Source organism: Lissotriton vulgaris, chromosome 1_1 (assembly GCF_964263255.1).
Source record: "Lissotriton vulgaris chromosome 1_1, aLisVul1.2, whole genome shotgun sequence".
NCBI lineage: Eukaryota > Metazoa > Chordata > Amphibia > Caudata > Salamandridae > Lissotriton > Lissotriton vulgaris.
Genome location: NC_141685.1, coordinates 87931203 through 87950477, shown reverse-complemented (window position 1 = coordinate 87950477; position 19275 = coordinate 87931203). Strand labels below are relative to the sequence as shown.

The following is a 19275-nucleotide window of genomic DNA, read 5'->3' as shown; positions in this document are numbered from 1 at the left end:
ATCTGGCTCAATGACAGAACACCCACCAACCGCACAGCCCACAAAGACGCCATTCGCAAACATCACCAACTCATCAGGACCACCAAAAAAGCTTCATTCAAAGACTGCCTCGACAACAACGCACACAACAGCAAAAAGCTATTCAACATCGTGAAAGAGCTCTTCACTCTCAGCTCCTGCACCAACGACATTCTGCCATCACAAGCCAGTGCGACACCCTCGCTGCCTTCTTCCACCGCAAGATCACCGACATCCACAACAGCTTCACCCCCCGGATGCACCCCACGGACCCCACCACGACGAACACCCCGAGCCCCACCAAACACGACCCCCTGACCACTTGGACCAACGTGAGCACCGAAGACATGACTAGGACCATGAGCACCATCCACTCAGGCTCACTGTCTGACCCGCTTCCGCACCACATCGCCAACAAAGCCGTCAGCATCATCGCATCCCACCTGCATAACATCATCAACCTCTCCTTTTAGACCGCTACCTTCCCGAAGAGCTTGAAACACGCCGAGATCAACGCCCTCCTGAAGAAACCCAAGGCTGACCCGAGCGACCTCAAGAACTTCCGGCCCATCTCCCTGTTTCCGCTCCCTGCGAAAGTCATGGAAATGATCATCAACACCCAGCTCACCCACTACCTAGAAGACAACAGCATCCTGGACCCCTCCCAGTCAGGCTTCCGCAGCAACTACAGCACCGAGACCGCCTTCATCGCCGCCACAGATGACATCAGAATCCTACTCGACAACGGCGAGACAGCGGCCCTCATCCTCCTGGACCTCTCTGCCGCCTTTGACACCGTCTGCGGCCACACACTGCGCACACGCCTCTACGATGCAGGGATCCGAGAAAAGGCCCTGAACTGGACCACCTCCTTCCTCACCGACCGAACCCAGAGAGTCCACCACCCCCGTTCCACTCCGGAAACACCACTACCATCTGCGGCGTCCCCCCGGAATCCTCACTCATCCCGACTCTGTTCAACGTCTATATGGCCCCCCTCGCTCGCATCGCCAGACTACACGACTTCAACATAATCTCCTACGCCGACGACACCCAACTGATCCTCTCCCTTACCAAAGACCCCCTCACCGCCAAATCCAACTTACGCCAGGGCATGAAGGCCGTCGCCGAGTGGATGGAGGCAAGCCAACTCAAACTGTACACGGACAAGCCGAAGGTCCTCATCCTCGGGCCCAATCCTCAGCGTGGGACGACTCCTGGTGGCCAGCATCACTGGGAACCCCTCAGCACCAACCAACCACGCACGCAACCTAGGGGTCATCCTCGACTCCAAGCTCAGCATGACCAACCAAGTCAACGCAGTCTCTTCCTCCTGCTTCCACACCCTCTGCATGCTCCGCAAGATCTACAGATGGATCCCGACGGACACTCGGAAAACCGTCACCCACGCCCTCGTCAGCAGCCGACTCGACTACGGAAACGCCCTCTACGCCGGAGCCCCGTCCAAACTCATCAACAGACTCCAAAGAATTCAAATGCCTCCGCACGCCTGATCCTCAATGTCCCACGCTGGGACCACATCACCCCGCACCTGAGAGAACTGCACTGGCTCCCCGTCGACAAAAGAATCACATTCAAACTCATGATCCACGCACACAAGGCACTCCACAACACCGGCCCAGCCTACCTCAACGACAGACTCTCCTTCTACGTACCCAACAGGAAACTCCGCTCCGCCGACCTGTCCCTGGCCGCCGTAACGCGCATCCACAGAACCACCTCCGGGGGCAGATAGTTCTCCCACCGCGCCGCCAAGTCCTGGAACGCCCTCCCCCTCCTCCTACGACAGACCGCAGACCTCCCGGCATTCAGAAGACTGCTCAAGACCTGGCTCTTCGACCACTAGCTGCAGCCCCCCTCCCCCGCCCCCCAGCACCTTGAGACCCTAGCGGGTAAGCAATGCGCTTTACAAATTCCCTGATTGATTGATTGGTTGATTGAGATGTGCTGTATGGGGTCGAATGCACTCTGGGTTCCCATCTCCTTAATGAGAATCCTTCACCGACAGGCCTGTCCAGATGAGGGGCAGAGGAGGAGAGGCCTGTCCAGGGGAGGAGAGGAGGAGAGGCCTGTCCAGGGGTGCAAAGGAGGTGAGGCCGGTCCAGGGGGGCAGAGGAGCTGATGCCTGTCCAGGGGTGCAGAGGAGGTGAGGCCTGTCCAGGGGTCCACAGGAGAAGAGGCCTGTTCAGAGGTGCAGAGTAGGTGAGGCCTTTCCAGGGGTGCAGAGGAGGTGAGGCCTGTCCAGGGGTGCAGAGGATGAGAGGCCTGTCCAGGGATGCAGAGGAGGTGAGGCCTGTCCAGGGGTACACAGGAGAAGAGGCCTGTTCAGAGGTGCAGAGTAGGTGAGGCCTTTCCAGGGGTGCAGAGGAGGTGAGGCCTGTCAAGGGGTGCAGAGGATGAGAGGCCTGTCCAGGGATGCAGAGGAGGTGAGGCCTGTCCAGGGGTCGGGAGGAGATGAGGCCTGTCCAGGGGTGCAGAGGAGGTGAGGCCTGTCCAGGGATGCAGAGGAGGAAAGGCCTGTCCAGGAGTGCGGAGGAGATGAGGCCTGTTCAGAGGTGCAGAGGAGGTGGGACCTTTCCAGGGGTGCAGAGGAGGTGAGGCCTGTCCAGGGGTGCAGAGGAGGAGAGGCCTGTCCAGGGATGCAGAGGAGGTGAGGCCTGTCCAGGGGTGGGAGGAGAGGAGGCCTGTCCAGGGGTGCAGAGGAGGAGGAGAGGACTGTCCAGGGGTGCAGAGGAGGTGAGGCCTGTCCAGGGGTGCAGAGGAGATGAGGCCTGTTCAGAGGTGCAGAAGAGGTGAGACCGTTCCAGGGGTGCAGAGGAGGTGAGGCCTGTCCAGGGGTACAGAGGAGGAGAGGCCTGTCCAGGGATGCAGAGGAGGTGAGGCCTGTCCAGGGGTCGGGAGATGAGGCTTGTCCAGGGGTGCAGAGGAGGAGAGGACTGTCCAGGGGTGCAGAGGAGGTGAGGCCGGTCTAAGGTAGCAGTATCTTTCTTCGGGCCTGTGCATAGCGCCCCGAGGCTCAGGGCGGAGTCAGAGGCGCTGTATGGGGTGGAAAGAACTCTGGACTTCTCTGTCCTTAATGAGAATCCTTCACCGAGAGGCCTGTTCAGGGGTGCTGAGGCAGTGAGGCCTGTCCAGGGGTACAGAGGAGGTGAGGCCTGTCCAGGGGTGCAGAGGAGGAGAGGCCTGTCCAGGGGTGCAGAGGAGGTGAGGCCTGTCCAGGGGTGCAGAGGAGGAGAGGCCTGTCCAGGGGTGCAGAGGAGGCGAGGCCTGTCCAGGGGAGCAGTGTCTCTCTTCTAGGCCTGTGCATAGCGCCCGAGGCTCAGGGTGGAGTCAAAGGCGCTGTATGGGGTGGAATAAACTCTGGGCTCCTCTTTCCTAAATGATAATCCTTCACCGAGAGGCCTGTTCAGGGGTGCAGAGGCAGTGAGGCCTGTCCAGGGGTGCAGAGGAGTTGAGGCCTGTCCAGGGGAGCAGTGTCTCTCTTTGCAACCCATACATAGCACCCCGAGGCTCAGGGAGGAGTCAGAGGCGTTGTATGGGGTGCAATGAACTCTGGGCTCCTCTGTCCTTGATGAGAATCCTTCACAAAGAGTTCCTGTGAAAAGCACCGAGAGACCTGTCCAAGGGTGCAGAGGAGGTGAGGCCTGTCCAGGAGTGCAGAGGAGGAGAGGCCTGTCCAGGGGTGCAGAGGAGGAGAGGCCTGTCCAGGGGTGCAGAGGAGGAGAGGCCTGTCCAGGGGCGCCGAGGAGGAGAGGCCAGTCCAGGGGCACAGAGGATGTGAGGCCTATCCAGTGGTTCAGAGGAGGAGAGGCCTGTCCAGGGGTGCAGTGGAGGTGAGGCCTGTCCAGGGGTGCAGAGGAGGTGAGGCCTGTCCAGGGGTCAGAGGAGGTGAGGCCTATCCAGTGGTTCAGAGGAGGAGAGGCCTGTCCAGGACTGCAGAGGAGGTGAGGCCTGTCCAGGAGTGCAGAGTAGGAGAGGCCTGTTCAGGGAGATGGCGGAGGTGAGGACTGTCCAGGGGTGCAGAGGAGGTGAGACCTGTCCAGGGGTGCAGAGGAGGTGAGGCCTGTCCCGGGGTGCAGGGGAGGTGAGGCCTGTCCAGGGGTGCAGAAGAGGTGAGGCCTGTCAAAGGGTGCAGAGGAGGTGAGGCCTGTCCAGGGGAGCAGTGTCTCTCTTCGGGGCCTGTGCATAGCTCCACGAGCCCAGGGCGGAGTCAGAGGCGCTGGATGGGGTGGAATTAACTCTGGGCTCCTCTGACCTTAATGAGAATCCCTTACCGAGAGCTCCTGTCAGAAGCACCAAGAGGCCTGTCCAGGGTTGCAGAGGAGGTGAGGCCTGTCCAGTGGGTGCAGAGGAGGTGAGGCCTTTCCAGGGGTGCAGAGGAGCTGAGGCCTGTCCAGGGGTGCAGAGGAGGTGAGGCCTGTCCAGGGGTGCAGAGGAAGAGAGGCCTGTCCAGGGGTGCAGTGGAGGTGAGGCCTGTCCAGGGGTGCAGTAGAGGTGAGAGGAGGTGAGACCTGTCCAGGGGGTTGGAGAGGAGGTCAGGTCTGTCCAGGGGAACAGTGTCTCTCTTCGGGCCCTGTTCATAGCGCCCGAGGCTCAGGGCGGAGTCAGAGGTGCTGTATGGGGGGAAATGAACTCTGGGCTCCTCTGTCCTTAATATGAATCCTTCACTGAGAGCTCCTGTCAGAAGCACCAAGAGGCCTCTCCCGGGGTGCAGAGGAGGTGAGGCTTGTCCATTGGTGCAGAGGAGTTGAGGCCTGTCCAGTGGTGCAGAGGAGTTGAGGCCTGTCCAGGGGTGCAGAGGAGGTGATGCCTGTCCAGGGGCAGAGGAGGAGAGGCCTGCCCAGGGGTGCAGAAGAGGAGAGGCCTGTCCAGGGAGCAGAGGAGGTGAGGCCCCTCCAGCGGTGCAGAGGAGGAGAGTCCTGTCCAGGGGCAGAGGAGCAGAGGCCTGTCCAGGGGTCAGAGGATTAGAGGCCTGTCCAGGGGGCAGAGGAGGTGAGGAATGTCCTGGGGGCAGAAGAGAAGAGGCCTGTCCAGGAGTGCAGAGGAGGTGAGGCCTGTCCAGGGGGCAGAGGAGAGGAGGCCTGTCCAGGGGGTGCAGAGGAGGTGAGGCCTGTCCAGGGGTGCAGAGGAGGTGAGGCCTGTCCAGGGGGCAGAGGAGGTGAAGCATGTCCAGGGGTGAAGAGGAGGTGAGTGTGAGAAGTTGGCCTGGCATATGCTGTCCACTAGTTATAGTGGGAACCATGCACCAGTCCAAACAACCATTATTGATGATAGATTAAAGAAAACCTTTATTGAAAGCTGTCCTAGTGGTGGCTATGGAAAGCAGCCTTTAGGCTAAGTCTTGAAGGAATATAAAGCAGCTTGTTTTACCAGTCTATAATCTCTTGAATGACCAAATGAGAACTACACCAGGTATATATATAAAATACATGTATTTATTCTAAAACACACCCCTTAGTCTCTTTATGAGGCTAGAAGTCGAAGTACACAAGTTACAAGTCAAATTTTCACAGTAAATAGCACAGTTTTCGATAGGCCCCGGGGGGGACCAAGCCGTATACTAAAATAGTGGTACAAGAACCACGACTTGACTGTACACAAGGCCTAGAGCCTATAGAATCGCTGGGCCCCTTCAGAACCACCCAAGGTAGTGACACAGGGGACCCACGGGGAACGCGTTCAGTGTGGGAACACAGCCGCAAGCGCCGTTAGCTTCTAATGGGAAAATAGCTGTTGGAAATTTAAAGTTTAAGGACACTTAGAAGTTGACTAGGAACAAACCCTTTTGGACTTAGATGGTTCTAGGGCTAATACCCACGGGAGCACCGGAGTACTCGAGTTACCTAACCCAGGAAAGCCAGGAGCATAGGTGCCAAATGGTGTCGGGTCGCATCGTTGTTTTCAATGGCGAGTTGCTGCAAAGTGCTGCTGCCGGGAAGAGGAGAAGTGTCGGAGAGATCCAAGCCTGAATCGAAGATGATAAGAACCTGAAAGCAGAGGGGACAGAGTCTGGGTCACTTGCCAGTGACCAGGGGCACGATAGTCGAATGTCCGCCGATGTCGGATGGTTTAGGTGAGATGGAGGGAAGTTTGACTCTTCAGCTACGAGGACCAGGAGGTGTCGACGACAAACAGGAGCTGGATTGGAGCTGTCCAACAAGGTATTGGTGCCCGGATTGGACACAACAAGCCTTGGCAACAGCAACCCATGCAGGAAGAGAAGAATGGCTTCGGAGTGGACCAGCAAGGTCCAGGGGACTCACCAAGCTATGGAGAGTAAGGGCACGTCTGGAGCAACCAGGGAAGCCCAAAGAAAGTTACAACTGCCTTCTCAGGGACCCACAAGTCAACGGACAGGGGATCGCGAAGGTACCTCGAGAGGAACCAAAAAATAGTCTTAGTTTACCGTCGTATTGCAACCATAAGTTGGTGGTTGTGAAGCGCCGGTTTAGTTAGAATGTTAAACACTCGGAGAGTTACATCTTGTTAATGTTAGAACAAGAGGTGACACGTAAAATTACACATTCTTCCTAATGTACTTATGTATGCGGCTCAAAAACACCAACTGGCTATAGTATGTCCCCTTAAAAAAACAAAATATTTAAAAGTTGTCATGAAGATATATAACGATGTTAATGTTATCGCAAACTCAACATTAGAAGAATCTAGAATTCCTGAGTCGTGCTACCACCTCAGCATTAGCATTATTTTTTACCTTGTTCCACTCTTAAAAGAATCCTCCGCGATGCCACCATGTATCTTCGATGCCGAGTATGCTTGTACGAAGAAGTTTCCCAAACTAGTTTAAATACCGGAAGTGTAAACAGCGTGTTCACGTGGTTTGTGAATTCACTCCCTACTCTCATGGTGTAAACAGAGAGGAAGGACGTAGCATTCTATTCTAACTTGGCGGCCATTCTAACTACACCGGCTCTTCACATCCACCAACTTATGGTTGCGATACGACGGTAAACTAAGACTATTACGCTCACAATATGCTTCTTTACACGTAGCATAAGAAGGAAGATTTTGGTAACTATGGCCCAAATATGCAGGTATTCATTACAAACAGTATACTGCATGGGTTTTCGTTGGCATGGCTTTTGGTTTAGGATACTTCATTTCGATTGAGTTGTCAATCTGCATGTTCATTAAGCAAACTATAATATTTATACAACACGTAAGTTGCTCTGAAGCCTTTTTAATAAAGAATAGCAAAGACTTTGTTGCTATTAATGATCAGTGACTTAAGTAGGAAATACGGTTCCAAATAAGCATTATTTAGTGATTTCACATTTTTGCAGCACTAAGAAGATTGTTACTGGAAGAAATAGAAACCAGTGAAATTCGTTCGGAATCATAGACGCTACCACACCTGAACCCCATTGCGGTTTGGAATTATCACCGCATAATAAGTAGGTCAATTTTAAAGGCACTAGTCTTAAAGCTAATCTCAAACATTGAATTTCAAATTATGGATTGATATATACAAATCTTTCTGCTTGTTTTACAGAATCAGTTCTCATACAGGCGATAGGTATTTATATAACCTCAAATAAGACTTGCTTTTAGTGTCTAAGTTTCACTTACTTACATCACTATTTTATTTAACTATTCAGTGCACACTTCAGATTTCTTTTAATATGACCCTTAGCCCTCGTAATGATTCACACTTCTCACGATCACTCTAACAGCGGAAAGTTCTCACTTAGTTTAGTGTGGGAGAGTTTTAGCTGGCTTTTACTATCCTAAGTGCACTTACTTGGTCTCTTCATCGCTATTAGGTTCAGAGATCTACTGTTTCACAGAGGTATATTCTGTGTTATTGTGTTGTTGGATTTTTGTATTGATTTCTTATTCCACCACAAGCATGAGTTACACTTGATTGGTGACTTTCCCAATACTGATATAGTATGGTTTGTTTGTTATCAATGGGACTGTTTTTCCCAATATATATACTGGTCTTTTTGTGTCTTTTTTCTAAATCACACAGCCTTCAGAAAGTCGCGGGACGACCTCCCGTTTACGACGAAACACGTGTTGGCTGTAGAGAATTTCTGGGAAGACTTGCACATAATAAAGTGACCAACAAAAAAGAAGGAAGACTAATCTTTTGTGCATTATTTAATTTTGAATTTGTGGAAACGTGTTACATACTTATGTTACTTTATTAGTGAGACGTGTGCTAAGGAGTGTCATTTGTTCTAGAAGCCAGAGGCCTATCCTGAGGAGTGGGGTGGTTCTCCTCACCTTTTAGCACCGTCAAATACTGGGTTCCTTAAAATAATGTGTGTAATTATTCTATGTGGTGCTTTGTTACCTAAATCAAATACCACTGCCTGGCTTTATCTACTCTTAAGTGCATTATAACCTTGCGGTAAATGCTGACTTTGGACTGGCTGCATTGAAACATGTCATGTTTGGTGTCAAACACCTTGGAATCATACCCCCACACCAGCAACTGGTGTGGGAGTTTGATCCCACCCTTCTAGAGGGAGAGACATGATAGCACAGGTATACCCTGTGCCAGCTTAAAAGAGCCCTGGTATCACAAAATGGATGCTGCAGCCACAGACACAAGTCTGCCTCCTGCTGCTGACCGAAACTCCGGCACGGGAGGCCTTGACAATAGTTTTCCTGTCACAGGGAGGTGTAACCACCTCCCAGACAGGCTTTTGTGTATTGGAGCTGGGTGGGAGCACTCCAAGAGTGCTTTGAAGTCTGCACTGGGGGCACATTTGGTATCCCTGTGCATAGTCCAGTTCAAACCAGCCCCTGTTCTGGTGCAAAACTGAACAAAGGAAATGGGTGTAGCCCCTCCTCTTTCCAAACCCTCCCATAGGTGGTCCCTAGAGCTAGTCCAACCCATTCCTTGGGTATAATGAAGGAACCTCTGTAACCAGAACTTTAGATATCCCTGGACGAAACTCTGAAACTGAATCCTGGACCTTCGATGATCTGTTCAACGCCAGATGACTGAAGAATCTCCCTTGGAGTAAAGAAGTTACTCCCCTGCTTGGCAGGCACCAAAAACGCATCTGACCGGTCTGCATCTCCGAAGCTCCAGCAAGACGCCAAAGACTTTGCAACACCAGAGGTGGATTTCCAGACTTCCCCTAGGCTGATCTGAGTCCCCAGCAAAGCCGAGACCTGTAGCCATCGTGGGTAATGTGGAACCGGAACCCCTGGACACCATTCACATTTGCAAGTACATCAGCTTCCTGACATTCTTCGAAGCTGTGCTTTGGATTAGTTGTAGCCCGACCCTGAGCAGAGAATCCACTGAATATTGCTGGCCTACCCACTCCGTGTGAACCGAGGGCTGCCATTTTGTGATTCAGCTCGAGATACCTTCACGATCCCTTGTCCGTTGACTTGTGGGTACCTGAGAAGGCAATTCTGATTTTCCTTGGGCTTCCTTGGTTGCTTCCGACATGCCCTGACTCTCCATCGCTTGGTGAGTCGCCTGGACCTTGCTGGTCCACTCCGAAGCCATTGATTTCTTTCTGCGTCGGTTGCTGTTGCCAAGGCTTGTTGTGTCCAATCCAGGCACCGACGCTTCAGCGTTTGACATCCTTTGTGGGCGAGCTTGAATCCTGCTTCTGGTTGTCTTCAACGCCTCCTGGTCCTCGTGGCTGAAGAGTCAAGCTTCCCCTCATCTCACCTGAAGTACCCGACATCGGTGGGCATTCGACTATCGTGCCCCTGGTCATTGACTAGTGGCCGAGACTCAGTCCCTTCTGATTTCAGGTTCTTCTCATCTTCGATCCAGACTTAGATCTCCTCGGACACTTCTCCACTTCATGTCAGCAGCACTTTGCAGCACCTCGCCATTGAAAAGGACGACGCGACCCAACACCATTTGGCACCTATGCTCCCGACTTTCCTGGGTTAGGTAACACGAGTACTCCAGGTCTCCCATCGGTGTTGGACCTAGAACCATCTAAGTCCGAAAGGGTTTGTTCCTAGTCCTCTGCTAAGTGTCCTGAAACTTTAAATTTCCAACCGCGACTTTCCCCATAGAAGCTAACGGCACTTGCGGCTGTGTTCCCACACTGCACGCATTCCAGTGGGTCCCCTGTGTCACTACCTTGGGTGGTTCCGAAGGGGCCCAGTGATTCTACAGGCTCTAGGCCTTGTGTGCAGTCAAGTTGTGGTTCTTATATAGAGGGTGGGCTTCTCTGTGGGGATAGAGATAGAGATACTTGGTACTCTTAACTATTACTAGCCGTATCATAGCGCGGGGACACACTGGCCTTAGTGTAACCAGGGGTTTTAACCCCTTCCATGCGGCAGCGATTCTGCGCCTGTGCGGCAGAATTGCGAACGGGCGGGGTTATGACGGCCCCCAGCCGTCATCAGCATGCGAGCCCCGTAGTGCATGACAGCTGGGGGCCGTCATCAGCATGGAAGGGGTTAAAAATGTCTTATTATTATTATTATTATTATTATTATTATTACCCTTCGATATTTTTTATAGATGCACTGACTCACCCAACCCTGCGTGCCATAATAATATCCTTTATTTCGGATACATGGAAGCTTCTATGCCTTGATAGCCAGTCCGCACATTTATTGCGTAGCTGGTCCCATCACTCATACTGATCCCTCTTTAAAGTAGGTACTCCTGCCAGTACCAACAAATAAGGGCAATCAGCGGGCGGCAGACTCAGGACATCCTGATTAGCCATTCATACTTGGGACGGCAGGAACATTAATGCAAAAGGTACTAGACAACCTGTTCTGATTCGAGCCCCTGGACCTGTTTAACTTATTAGCACCATCCCTTGGTATTTGAAATGGTTATTGGTATAGGGGTGTGGGGGGACCCTTTCCTATCTATGGGCAATTGAGGCAACCCCTGGATTGATCGTATATCGGGTGAAGGGTGATTGCGGGAGCAGTAACTCTGGCGGTTTGCAACACAATTTCGACATCAAAAATACTCATACCAACACCTACACTATCGATGGCCCTGCTCCCATCAACCTCTTTGATTTCGGCCACCTTTTCACCCACTGTCCCCTTAAAACGTTTGGCTACTAAAATAGCCACCGGCCCTCTTATCCAGGGTAGATGAAAAGAACAGCTGGGGAAAGAGTTGTGACCTCATTCTATGCCAATCTTTGGAGAGGAGCTGTTTCTCCCGGAGGAGGCACACATCTGCCTCTATGTTATCCAGGTAGGAAAGGATGGATCTCCTTTTTTTGGGATTGTTGAGACCTCTCGCATTGAGATTGAGAATTTTCAGTGTGGGCTGGGAAATAGCGTGTCATAGTGTGTGCACCAGCATTGGCCTGTATTTGGGTCACTGTGATCCCTCTCCCCCCTGAGCTCCCAACGTCTGCCCGGCCTCCATTGCCCTTTTATCCTCTCTTCAACGCCTTTAACCTGCATACCAGTTCTCCTCCCTCCCCTCCCTAACCCCAACTTAGAAATCCATTAACCTCAAATTGTCCAGGGCCCGCCATTCGTGCATGCGCGTCCTTGGAAGTCGGAATAGTTGGGAACGTGTGTGGCCTGTTCCCTGTGTCTCTACACTCCCCGTGTCTCTACGCTCCCCGCACACTTCTTCGCCGCCCACCCAGCCTTGCAAATATCACTTGTCTGTCCCTCAGTCGTTCACTGTGTCATCATGGGGGAATGTCTCCTTCGACAATGTCTCCTGCACTGCCAGTCTTTCTTGTGCCATGGTCTTGGGGTCCGGTCTCGTTGCTCGCTCTGTGCTACTCCTCCCGTAGACCTTATGTAATCTTTCTCGAGGAGTTTTGGTCTGTGGGCCCTCTGTCTCCTCCTGGATTGGATTCTCGATGCCTAGCACCTGGCAAGTGTCCTGCATGGATCTGAGCTGGAGGAGTTTGCCCTGCCATATGAAAATCAGCCGGAAAGGGTGACCCAAAGAATACGGTATTCCTTGATTTCGAAGACGCAGGGTTGCCACTCGGAACTCCTTACACTTTTGAAGGTGTATTAGAGCCAGGTCCTGGTACAAAGCTATAGAGTGGTCCTGATATCTTAGTGGTTGCTTGTCCCTGGCAGCACGTAGCATACACTCTTTCAGTTGAAAGTCTGGAATGTAAGCCAAAATATCCGGTGGGGGCGCCCAGTATGCTCCTGAAGAGACTCTGCAGGTATTGTGTGATGTCTGGCCCTTCTTCTTTAGGTGGAACTCCCTTAACGCGGATGTTGTTTCGCCGAGACCGATTCTCCAGGTCTTTTGTGTGTGCATGGAGATCGATCTGTTGAGCCTTGAGCCAGACTATCTCTTGCTGTAGATGCTCCACCTCCTCCTCCCAGGCTTGCTTCTGATCCTAAATGGAGGCCATACGGTCCCCAACGGCATCAACATCCCGCCTTATCAAAAGGCGGGACGTTGATGCTGTTTGGGTCATGTGGCCTCCATTGGTTATCTCCTTCATCTCCCCCGCTATTTCCCTTTTCAGCGTCTGCAAGTCGCCTTGTAATGCACCAAATAGCGACTCTAAAAAGGCGTGGGTAACTGGGGCTTCGGAGGTATCTACATCTTGACCGATTTGTATCGTTGGGGAGAGCCTCCCTTCTCCGCTGCCGGTCATCGGGAGCTTGGTCAGCATCTTTTTTAGATTCGGATCCTTCTTGCTTCTCGCTGAGGACATGGCTGCTATATCTCTTACCACGTCACCAGACCAGCCTGCCTTGTCGTGGGGGTCCCAGCCCCAGTGGGTGGCCTTGTCGTGGGGGTCCCAGCCCCAGTGGGTGGCAGTCACCGGGTTGTCCTCCCGCTGAGTTCCACTACGCTGTTGCTTGATGGTGAGGGCCCGAGGTGTCACTCCTTTCAGTCTCGTCCGGGCCTTGCTGTCTTCCACCGTCTGCTATTGCCCTGCTGGGCATCTGCTGCTTGTTCTCAATACTCTAAGCACTTTGCGCCGGTACCTGCTGTGAATCCCCTGTAGGCCAGCAGCCCTATCTTAGCCTAGAGCACTAGATGTCTTCTAGGACCACTGCGGCTAATTCCTGCACCATGTGCTTGCAGGCTGTGGCCTCCGGTTTCCTCTGACTTGGCAGTCAGCTCCAGAGAGACTAATCCATGCCCGGGCCCCTCATCCATTGGCACCTTGTAATTCTTACAGCGTTACAGTTTATATCTCATTCTCCTTATTGGATTTTGTCATTTTAGTGTCATTTTGTTCAATACATTTTACTTCATTTTTCTACTTCGGTTTGGGTTTTTTAATGTTTTGTATTTTGACTTTTAATTTTTTGGTTAAATATTTTACATATTACCTTAAGTTAAGCCTGCCTGTTCGGTGCTTAAGTACCAGGGGGTTGATCCTAGGTTAATTGAATGGCTTTGAAAGTTCACTCTGACAACGGTTGTGATTGTTCCTCATCTACAACAGATAATAATTCAGTTTTCTTACAGAAACTATCTAAAATCATCTGCAAAACAGGCCGTTGATAACCTACCAGGGTTGAAGCACCATGTGGACAAATTGGAATATGGGACGAGTATTGTGTGGCAATAGAACCTCTAAAAAACTTCAGCTTACAGACGAACCAAGAATCGCTCTTGAATCTCACAACTTTTTAAAACAAGGTAGTCAGGAAAGTGTGGCGAATATATTGCAGCTCTTTGTATTTTGACAGCCACAAGCAAATTTGAAAACAGAGTAGATGTATGTAGCAGAGATGAGTCTGTTCACCCAATGTGAGTGGTGATATCCGCTTTGCTGATCTGCCTGAAGTTATGATGCTGCTGACAGTAGCGTGTCTGCTAAAATCGATGGCGTGACTTGTGGAACTATAAAGCCAAATAAGAGAAATTTATCTTCCGACATCGCAGTCTTCGTGACTGAGACCAGTAATACTGAAGACACTGAGACTCATAGCAGTAATTTCTCCTTTCAGAGCGTTATTGCTGCAGATGGAGTGAAGCCAGAAGCAAGCACATTGCTAAGGTACCAACAAAGTTTAATATTGTTCATTTGTATTAACTGTTTCTCTTTTGCAGCATTTGGAAATGCATTTTCTAGTTTTGTTGCTTTTTGGTTAGTTTTTTATTGTAGGCGGTTATCTTCGGTTTAAAGGGAAAGATGTTGTAGTGTGTGACCTTAATGCTGCAGTTTGCATTTCATTACCATCATTTGCTTATCCTGGAAAATCTCCAGGGTGTAGGAGGTTTGCTGTTTCAGAGTTCTTTCTTCAACTTCTGGGCAGTTGTTGCTCTCTGGCAAACTGTGATCCTGTTTCTCTGCTCTTCTTGTAGTAGCTCCTATCAGAGCTTCATCCTCCCGCCAACGATAATATTATGCCAAGCATCACCCAGCACACAACACAGCCTATGTTGGGCTAAGTCCATCTGCTCGGCGCAGTTAGAGTGAGGATAAAGTTCTACGGACCCATCAGGCTGTGAATGTAACCTAAGGGCTTAAGATGAAATGCAGAGCTTACCTCCTTCCTGAGTGGCTCCAGACTGCTGTGTGCAGACCTGATAGCTGGCAGCACCCTGCAGTATGTATGTATAAATCAGATTATGTTGGAAGTAACCTGCAATATAGTGGCAGGCAACACCCTGCCAACAAGTAGGATTTCTCATAGTATTTTATTTCCTGACACATTAATGGTGATAGTCTTTTAACTGGCAGAAGAACAACACTTGACCATATATTTTCCTGGGGTTGTCTTTAAAATGACTTACCCATTAGGAATGGCATTTCATTCTGCTGGAATAATAACACAAATTATCTTACACTCTGCTATGATGTTGCACAGATCTTTGGCTGCAATACTTCCATGTTTCATTCAAACATGCTTTCTACAGGGCACATACATGATTTGCTGCTGTAGAGAAATAATGCTCCTGTGTACTGTGGCAGACGCAGAAATATTGAAAAACTTCATGATTTCTCTTCCAGCACTTCCTAGTAACACCTTTCACTTTTTGACTCAGTCATTTGGCAGAAACATAACTTAGTACCATTAAAATAGTTTTAATGGGGAACATTTGTGTGGGGTTAGGACTGGCTCGACCAGAGTGCTTGCTGATTCGGAGGAGTATGGAGTTGACCACACCTGCCAGTGTGGAATCAAGCCAGCGATGCTTTGCTGCATGCTCATTTGCCCTGATAGCTGGTCAACAGTTTGAAGAGGAGGAGGCGAAGAGCTGGCTAAGTGTGCCATGAGGCTGGCATTTCAGTACATCCCTGAGAAGTGAGCTTTGAGTCGATGTGGTGTTCCTCTTATACCATGTGCAATTCATCCTCTCCAAAGCCTCAAGAATTCCTGGATGTGAAGGGTGGCTGATTCTGATTGGATTCTTGATGATTTACCAGAAACTCATGTTTTTGATTGTTCATGTTTGTCAGTAGTTAATTAAACATGCCCAGGGGTTTTATCTCTTTAGTGACACAAGCTGCAATAAACGTTTCTTTGTTGTTGCAAAAAAATATGAATGAGCCTCTGTAGGTCAAAGAATGTTGTGTTCTGAAGTTGCCAAAAACTAATCTCTCTGATAAAAAGAGATTCCAGTGGCACTGTGAGCAAGCTAATGCAAAAATAGGCTAACATACTCGGCTGGGGTGTACAGAGGCAGTCTGCCGCCAGGTCCACAGTATATGTTATCTAAAAACAGCGCAGGTCCTGCATGAAGGGTACTATAGGAGCTACACTACATGGCGCCACCAACGTCTGGTACCTATTTCACAGTAGAATCTGAGTAGCTCAGTTGGGGTTATTCCCAGAGACCCCTACTTACAAAAACTAGAGTCGGGAGTGGGTGGGCACAAAACTCCGCCACAGCTGAGTAGGCAAGATATCCTGTGTATTGGTTGTTGTTTAATCCAGCTTGAAGGAATTTACCTAAAATGTGCATAAAACCGTACCTTAAAATTCCTTCGACAGTTATTCTGTGTCTTAAACACGATGTGTAAGAAGGAGCCTTAACCCCAATAACCCAGGCACTTAATCAGTCTGAAGAAGACGATGTCAATGCAATACGGATTGCTCCCAATGTAAAGCATACTCTGACAGTTAAATACTCAAAAATGGGTTACCACCCAGAGGAGGTGTAGTAATATTCGTGATAGAGGCATTCTAGACAGAGGTATTCTACTCATAGGTTATATTCCCAGCAGCGAATTCCGTAACAGAAACGTTTCATTATTACGCACATGAAGAAGTTTCAGCGGTCTACACTCCGTTTGCGGTTATTGAGATTCCGCTTACCTACCAGGATCATTTTTTCTGGTTTAATGGCGCCGTACCCCACGTTACTACAAGAGCAAGCCTTGGTCCTTTAGGAAGACCAGGAGCAACATGGCCGATATTAGTGGCCTATGCACCACATCCTGACATTGACACAATGCCACGTGATAAACTGCTTGTTCAACTCAAACTTTACAGAAACATGACACACTTCGTCCTGAGGACACTACCGGTCCAACCTACCGTAATTACACCTAATGCAGCTCCTACACAGAGCACAGGTACTAAAATTAGTCCACAAACATTACACACGGTAATGGGCAAAGTACCCACAAAACCTGAACAAATTCCTTTCTGGGTAGCTCAGAAAACAACCCAGTTAAAAGCAGTATTCCCAAATACAACACCATTTGAAAAACACAGAATGTTAACAATCTGCTTGCCCATGGGGATAACACCACAGATAGAGGATTGCGCCTCTAGGGGTACAGTCTTTGATGCCATATACACCAGAACTCATGGTATTCCTTCATTAGCAATAATACCATATGTATTAAGACAAATACAAAATGAGTACGGAGCAGAACTTGCCCTAAACTTAGGGATGAAGTTAATAAATAACTACAACCAGGTCTCCACCATAATACTAACTAACATTAATGTGGAAGCAGCATCAGTGTCAATCCGCCAACGCCTACAGGAGTTCTCTCCATTTGAACTACCCAAAATAATTGAAACTGCGTATGCAGAATTTGACTGGAAGTGCACAGGTTCACTGTCAACCAGGTCCCCTGAGCCAGATCTCCTTCCCTAAAGTGTACCTGTCATTTCCACAATTGGCACTCCATAAGTCCCTGGTAAAAGATACCTCTGGTACCAAGGGCCTTGTTGTTAAAGAGGGTCTCTAAAGGCTGCAGCACACATTATGCCACCCTAAGGGACCCCTCACCAAGCACATACATACATACATACTGCCACTGCAGCTGTGTGTCTTGGTGCAGACAAAACTGAAGAGTCGACATGGCACTCATCCCTGTATGCGATGCCCATTGGGACTGTCTGAGATATCGGTAAGACACCCCTCTAGCAGGCCTTATAGTGCACGCTGCTTTAGGGATATCTCCTGTGAGGGCATATCTACATGAGCAGATATGCCCCAGCAATATCCTTGTCGATTCCTGGATATTGCAAGTGACCAGGGAAGCTCTATAGTAAGTGCATTGGCTGGACGCTTGTCATTACAAGTGCCACAGCTCCATGAAGGATGCACTGAAATATGGGATATTTGGTACCAAAAATCTCAGCATAATATACCTGCACTGATGCAGTGTCCGATTTATTAAACATTGCCCACAGAGTGCCCCTTAGAGGGGTCCCCTAAAATCTACCAATCCTTAGGGGGGTCACCAACTGGCCTGAGCCTACCACCGGACAGTGTTCTGTCCTCATGGGGAGAGTGCCTGTGCACTTTGAGGTCGATAATGCCTTTGTTGGGTGGAGGTGTTCACACCTCCCCCCGATCAGGAAGAGCCATCTGTGGCAGGTGGTACAGGAGCGACAAAACTCTTTTTGTCCTCTGACTTGTGAGGCCAATAAAAGTGAGGGACATGCCTGTCCCAAGTCTTACTTTGGCCTAGGTGTCCTGCTAAAGGGATGTCATGTGCCAGTGTCAGTAGGAAGCCCCTAGACTTCAGAGGTAGAAAGGGCCAACCTTCTGGTGACACCAGGCTTGGGGTCTCCATCCTCTGAGTAAAGGAGTCCTTCATCCCAGTAGATCCTGTGGGACCCACTGGCACTCCCATCAGCCTCAGCAGCAGCTTTCTGTCTGAGGGGTTCAAGAGAGGGGCAGGTTTGCTACTCCCGGCTCAGGCCTGCCCTGGAAGGGCCCCCTGCCCCCAAGAATTCAACCTGATCAGATACAAGTTCCTCTGAGACAGTACCTTCACAGGGACCGTGATCATCTCCCTCAGGAGACTGGTCCTCCTTCTAAGCCTGGGGGGGAAGACACAGCCTTACCCCTCCTGGTCCATTCTTCCAGGATCCAGGGCCTGTTCAGTGGATGTCTGTTTGGCCTGTGACCTAGTCGCAGCAAACACATCTGCAGAGATGCCCAGCATTGCTGCATGAGTCCTTAGTTCTACTTCAGCCCATGCTGAAGATTCTAAATCATTGCCCAATAAGCATTCCACCGGAAGGTCTGAACTAACCACAACTTTCTTAGGGCCTGTGAACCCTTCCCAGCTGAAATTAACAACTGGCAAGGAATGATCAGCCCTGGCATTGTTAGCTTTGGTCACTTCCTACATCTCACCAAGTATGATTTGATCAGGGTCCACTAGATCTTTTGTCACCTAAGTGACACTGGCACCTGTGTCCCGGTATTCTATGGCCTCCTTACCATTAATCGACGGCTGCTACCTGCATTTTCCCAAGTTACTTGGACTGACAAATAAGGTGGCCATATTTTTATATACATATATATATATATATATATATATATATATATATATATATATATATATATATATATATATTTATATTTATAAAGCGCAACATTTATCCTAGGGGATGTCACGGCGCTAAGGGTTACGGTAGTGAGTAGGTGGGTGAGGGCCAGATATCAGTCTTTAGGGAATAGGTGTATTTTGAGTTTTCTCCTGAAGGCGTTGTACTGTTTAGTCAACCTAAGTTCGACTGGGAGCTCGTTCCAATGTGAAAAGGTACGGCCTCCTGTTCTAGACTTATTTATCTTTTTGTTTCGGCCAGAGCAAGGTGTTGCGATCTTAGTGGTCTAGTGGGAATATAAAAGTGTATTTTGTTCTGAAGGATCATGGGGCCTGTGTCATGGAGTGTCCTGTGAGCATGACCAAGGAGCTTGAAGCAGGCTCCCTGACGCATGGGCAGCCAGTGGAGTTGTTTTAGGCAGTCCTTTGCTGAGCTGTGTTTGCCTTCTTTGCACACTAGTTTTGCTGCAGCATTCTGCACCACCTGTAAGCGTTTAAATAGGTAGTCTGGCATGCCCACAAAAAGGGCATTGCCATAGTCAAACCTGCT

At 50.0% G+C, this 19275-nt stretch overlaps 1 protein-coding gene across 1 annotated transcript in view; it reads left to right on the top strand.

Annotated features, from left to right (window-relative positions):
• LOC147737484 (uncharacterized) overlaps positions 1-19275 on the top strand; it is a 77809-nt gene that overhangs the window by 11001 nt on the left and 47533 nt on the right. The window contains exon 2 of the mRNA XM_086933192.1: positions 13927-13976. The gene's annotated coding sequence lies outside the window, so the exon portion shown is untranslated. The remainder of the gene's footprint in view (positions 1-13926; positions 13977-19275) is intronic.